The 6,480-nt window shown below is 29.7% G+C and overlaps 1 pseudogene across 1 annotated transcript; it reads right to left on the reverse strand.

The window, feature by feature from the left end:
• Positions 1–2,279: 2,279 nt before the first annotated feature.
• Positions 2,280–5,224, reverse strand: LOC121232197 (zinc finger protein WIP3-like; annotated as a pseudogene). Its single transcript, XR_005930484.1, has 2 exons — positions 4,485–5,224; positions 2,280–3,161 (listed from the first exon to the last, which is right to left on the reverse strand). The product of XR_005930484.1 is annotated as a zinc finger protein WIP3-like (transcript).
• Between the last annotated feature and the right edge of the window lie 1,256 nt (positions 5,225–6,480).

Below are 6,480 nucleotides of genomic sequence, written 5' to 3' on the forward strand. Positions count from 1 at the left end.
TAATTACAAAATAGAATTAAACAAATATAAAATATAAACTAATTATGAATAAGAATAATTTAAGAGAAAACGATCCATTAAATTAAACCTACACATGGCAATAACAAATGGTGGAACTCGAGACCCACACATAACAAATGAGTATAGTAATATTTGAAATTGAATACTCAGATCTAAAATCTTAACTATCATCAACAACAACAAAATCTCATTACCAAATATTTTATGACCTCTTAAATGACGTATAGTATATAAATTAGTTTTTAAGTTACAATCATAATTAATCATTAAATATATATGAGCTAATTAATTGAATCATCACACTAATGAATAATGCATCTAGACAACTTCAATATTAATATCAAACTTTTATATATAATAAAACTCAAGCTTTGATTCTCAAAGTTGTTAAAATCTCTTTCTTCTTTTCTTATTACCATTAAATCAATATTAATATATAATAAATAATCTCTTAATCTAATAATAAGATTTTAGTGTGTGACATGAACTTTAACAATCTCATCTCCTGCCTCACAATTACAAAAAAAAAAAAAAATTCACAATACTTAACATAAAATCACCATCATCTTCATATATAATAATTATATGCATAATTCAATTAATTTGTTATATAATATTTTTTAAAAATAAAAAATATTTAAATTCTAACGTTTAAATTTGTTTTACTATTATTAAATTTAATTAATTTTAAAAATTATTTTGTAAAACTATGAACATTTCCCTTTTTCAACTTAATTAATAGTTAGTACTAATATTGGTTAAGCGTCCAACTTAGACTTACTTCGATCTCTCCCATCTGTAGCTTTTGAAAATTGTTAGATAAGCAGTGACTGTGGTTGATTGATTTTTGACGTCATTTATTTATTTTATACTTCTATATGAATATTGAAGGGTTATTTATAGTTTCCTCCTTTCTTATCTTCAAGGTCTCCCTTTTCATTTCTCAAAATCTAAACCTAAAATAACTTCTCAAAGCAATGTTTAATTTATTTTTTAACACCATAAAATTAGATTTAAAAGTTTTTTTATACGATTATGCATAATTTTTTTCATTTTTTAAATAAAAGGATAAACATCCTTAAAAATGCTCAAATAATATCAATGACAATTAACCTAAAACGTGGACTTAAAAATCTTAAATAATGAAAATTTTCATAATTAAATGAAATCTAAAAATCAGTTTTATTTTCATTTTTAATTTCAAAATTTAAATCCAGTACCAACAAATCACACTTTCCACCAATTTTTATAATTAAAACTTGAAACATAAAAAAGAAATTATATGGAACCAAATTGAATCCATCCAACTGATAATACTTATATTAATTGAAGTGTTAGTGTGGGGTTGTTGCCGTGATAGGCGTAATTGAGCTAAGTTTAAACTTCAACCAATTGGTGTAGCATTCAACCAAAATACTCAAAAGAGATGAAGAAAGCATGCTTTTAATTATTAACCACATTAATTTAATTAATTAACTGGTTCATGTGGGAAACCTTTTACACTATGCATAAATATTTATTTATTTAATGTTGAGTATTGTCCTTATTTTGCCTATATATATATATATATTAGCTTGTATGTGGAATATTTCTTTCTTTTTAACTTGTTGGGTTGTTGATGACTATGGATCTTATATGCACGCGTGTACAAATCTTTGTGTTTAGACTTCAACACTTTAGATTTTGATTAGGTATTATAACAATATATTAATGCATCCTTTAATTAATTCAACTCCCATGGTTTGAGGAATCTAAGCTTCAAAATTTCAACTTAATTTCCCATATTTGATACTTCATGAATTATTTTAAATTATGGTAAAAAATTATTAAATTAATTGTTATTTTTTTATTCTAGTGATTCTATTATTATATTTAAGTGTTGTTCATTCATAAAACTCGTTCAGATTGAAGTTTCAAAGAGAGCAAGTGGTAAGTTTTTATTTGACAATTCCTTTTGAACATAATGCGTGCATGTGTGATGTGAGTATATCTCCATCTTATGTACATGCTTTCTAACCTTTTAAGTGTATAATATCAAAAAAAAATATACAATAATTATATTTTGTAAAATGAATATATATACTAATAATAAGACATTTAATACAAATTGTATTTAAAAACCTAAAGGGACTTAGATGCATATACAAATGAATTTTAGATTTAGCAATTTAATAATTATCTATAATGCTTCTCATGCATGCAGACCATATATATTTAGAAATAAATTTAAGCATAGAAAACGAGATAGAAAACATATATATAAAAAGATAAATAAATTGTCTAGAAAACAATACAATATCCAGTCCTAATAAAGATCACCAGTTAGCAATGAAGCAGATAAATTTACTCCCTTAGAAAAAAATCCAAATTTTTTTCCCAAACCTTCATCATTGAAGAGAAGAAAATTCATCTACTTCACCACTTGAGGTAACCCTTTTGTTTTTTTTTTCTAATTTATTTCCCAATTATGGCTAACCACAAAGTGTCTAAAAAAGTTACTGAGGCTCAACCCCTGATCAGCAAGGGCTCCATAGCAAAACTCTCCCCATGTTTTGTTTGAGAAATTTTTTGTTATAGAGCAAAAGCTCAATTGGGGTAAGCCTAAGAAACTTTTAAAGCTACTACATCTCTCTAAATGATATCAAAAACAAAGGAAACTAAAGAAAAGAAGAGTACTTGTCGGATACGAGAGAGTCCGTCGTTGTCCAGTGAGCGAATTCGTCTTCGGAACCGGTGATACATTCCTTGTCATCTTCAAATCTTTCAAGAGAAGGATGAGGGGAATGACCTTTGCCAAATGATCGGATGTGATCTTTCAAGGACCTTTTATGTTTAAAATCGGAGCCACAAGTGCAGTACCATAGCTTGCCACAGTTCTTTTCGTGGGTTCTCCAATCGCCTTTGACAGCAAAAGTCTTGCCACATTTCCTACACATGAAGGGTTTGGCACCATGTTTCCTTTTGTAGTGAGTTTGAAGTGTTCGAAAGTCTTTCAATGGCTTGGCTCGGGGATGGTTGATGTTGTTTTTGCAGCCCTGGGCACAGCAATAGCATGGCAGCCTCAGCATTGCTGCTGGTTGTGATCCTTTAAGCGAATCTGGCCCTTTCCTATATTCAGATCCATGCCCCCACATATGCATCTGTATTAATAACAACTGGTTATGTATTTATTGCATTACATGACTTCATAACTCAAAAGTTCATTAGTGTATGTTATAGCTCTGGCTATCATGGGTGGATCATACTTTATAAAAAAATTGGATTTTTTGTATTAAAGATTATCATGCCTTTGCAAAAGGAAACCCTTGACTCTTTTAAATAGTGCACAAGGATCATTAAGGTATGTTTTTAAATTAAAAAGTTGAATAATTAAAGTGATTAAAGAGTGAAAATTAGCCACTAAAGATAAGAATCCAAAGCTCTTAAATTTAATTGCCCTCTCTCGGAACCCCTGGCCCCCTATTATTATAATTATTATTTTGCCTAATCAATTTCAAGTTCCTACCACTAGAACTTCTTTATAAATGAAAATGGTAAAGAATGTTTGTTTTGGTACCCCAGCTTGCTTTCTTCCCTCACAGCTTTCCACCCAAAAGGGAAGCAATCAAGGACAAAAGTCAAAAGAAAATTGGATATGGATTAGTTAAATTGAGGGGGGAAATAAGGGCCAATTTTTCATTGCAATTTTCACTTCAAATTTAGTTTCTTTTTTTTTTTTGAAAAAAAGGGTGCCTGCTATGCCAATAAAATTTCTAATGAAACTACTCAAAGGGTTATAAGGAAAAGGAATTAAGATTGGAATATGATCATTTAGACTGATTAATTAGGACTTTCTTGGCTCTCAATTATTATTTGTATTGTTTGTTAGCTGTTTCTTAATTTCTATCTAATCTTTGAAATCCCAAGGAACTGATAATAAAAGTTGACGTTTGATTGGAACTCAATGAGCATCAAAATAAAAAACGTATCTAAATTATAGATGGTGTTTGGTTTTGAATTATATCCAGTGTGAAAATGTTTCCAATAGAAGAAAATAAAACCTCTACTTTTTTATTAAATAAAAAAGAATGAAATTACTATCACAGTTTGCCCTTAAAACAATTTAATCTTTTTCTCGGCAATTGTCTAGTTTTTATCATTATATTTCTATGTATTCTTTCTTGTTTATGTTCTTTTGATTTACATGAACAAATAAAAACAATTCAATCTATTTTTCCACTTTCCATGGATGTTGCATTGGTTTGATATCTAGTTTCCTTTGTAAAAGGAAGATGATTTTGAACTTTTAACTCTACGAAGTTTCTGAAAAAAAGAAGAATGATTTCGCATGCAATAAGGATGAATTTATTTTTTATTTTTTTATTTTTTACTTTTGTATCAAAGAAAACCCAGTAAATTTGGGTTTATACGGTGATTTACTTGATAAAATCTAAAGTATGGAAATGATGAAGAACTCTACTGACCTGCATGTTATTGTACCTATTGAAAGTCTTGCTACAAATGGAGCAAGCAAACTGCATGGGGCCAACGAGGATCTGAGCTGGAGTTGGGATCCAAACCTACTCATAGTGTTGAAAGAGCATCCATGGAAGGTCTTCTTCATGGGTTCTTCTTCTTTTAAAATCTTATGATCAACAACTGGAATATTATCATCTCCTTCAGCTGCAGCAGCAGCGCTACTATTAGGCAACCCAATGTGTAAAGAAACTGTAACTTTCTCTATCTTTTCTTCTTTTACATCTCCAACACTCATCACCTTTTGCAAAGCTTCCTCTTTCAATGGTTTGTTCTCTGTAAACCTGCTCAAAAGGGGCAGGCATTGAATAGTTTCCTCCCCAACCTGATGCTTTTGAAAATCATGATATTGTTGCTGCTGCTGTTGTTGTTGAAATGAGATGAGAGGCAGCTTCATGATATTCATGGGGTTTATGAGCTGAACATGCTGAGCCACATAAGAAGAAGAAATAGTAGACGATGATGATGATGATGGTGATGGTGATGGAGATGAAGATGAAGATGGCTTGAGCCATTCAATGAAGGTAGGAGCTTGAAAACACAAGGTTTTGTCCTCTGCTACATGGTAGCTCCTAAAACCCATGTTCATCAGAGCTTGGGATTTGAGTTTCCTTTTGGGGGATCTCTCCTCAGATATATGGTTTGTATCCAGAGTTTATGTGGGAAAAGCCTTGCAAATATAGCAGCTGATTTATGAAAGTAGGTTTGGTTTGTCTTTTAGGGAAGAAATAGTCTCCCTTTTTTATTTTTTCAATTTTATTTTTCCTTTCAATTCCTCTCACCATCTTTTATATCTTTTTAGTCCACCTTTTGTCATTTGTTTGATTTAAGGGGGAGAGAGCATGAGAGATTGAATTGAAAGAGAGATTAGTGGTGGGGTTTAAGACAATGACATGCATATATAATCAGGCTCCCTTCCATGAAGAGCATCCTATAACATTCTCATCTACAATCTAAATCTATATATATCAGATTAGATTTCTACATTTTTTTTAATATTTCAACAAATTGAGTAATTGGGTCAAAATATTACTAATATAAAGTTTATATCAAATGTATAAAGCTAGTTAATTTGTAAGAGCTTGATGGAATTTGACCCATAACCCAAAATTTCTCATAAAATAAAATACTAATATAGACTACCTCAAAATGAAGGGAATTATATATAAAAAGGTAAAAGATAAAATGTCTTTTTGAAAAAGATTGTAAAAAATTACTATAATACATTCACAGTTCAGTTTAATATCCACAAAGGGGGTATTTTATATATGTATATATTTATGGTTAAAACAGGTATGCAGGCATGATTTCAACATATGCTGCTCCCACATATTTTTATACAACCAGTGTGATGTTTTTGAAGATACATGAACTTGCAAATTGCCATTAGACCTAATTAAAAGTCCTGGATTTACATTCGGAAAACAAAATAAACTTTTCTATTTACAGTATAATTTAACATAAATTGTTATCCAAAAAAATCAGAAATTGGCCCTCCAATTGGTTTTTGAAAGAATAATGCACTATCATTCTCACCCTCTGCAATTGCCCCCACTGTCTCCTCTTTTCTCATATAAACTCAATCCTTTGGGCTCCTCAACCTCTTTTTAATAATTGAGGCAGATAAATTAAAATATCTATTCATATGTATCTACCCATATTTATTACTATTCTAGTCATTTGAATTAATTGCAAAGCGATGTCATAACTAATTAAATTAATTTTTTCGCTCAATATTATTATTCTCTCTCTCCACATCGAGAGGTGCTGTCATTTTAATTTGACACTTAAATCATCAATTTTTTCTATTTTTGAACTATTTTGTAATTAAAAAATTGCTAAGTAATTTTGGTCAATCAAAAAGATCATGTAATATATTTCGGCCAATAAAAAAAATGTTACCAGACAATTAGGTTTACTTAAAATAAAAAATATTAAATTTAA

Source organism: Gossypium hirsutum, chromosome A07 (genome assembly GCF_007990345.1).
Source record: "Gossypium hirsutum isolate 1008001.06 chromosome A07, Gossypium_hirsutum_v2.1, whole genome shotgun sequence".
NCBI classification, from domain to species: Eukaryota; Viridiplantae; Streptophyta; class Magnoliopsida; order Malvales; family Malvaceae; genus Gossypium; species Gossypium hirsutum.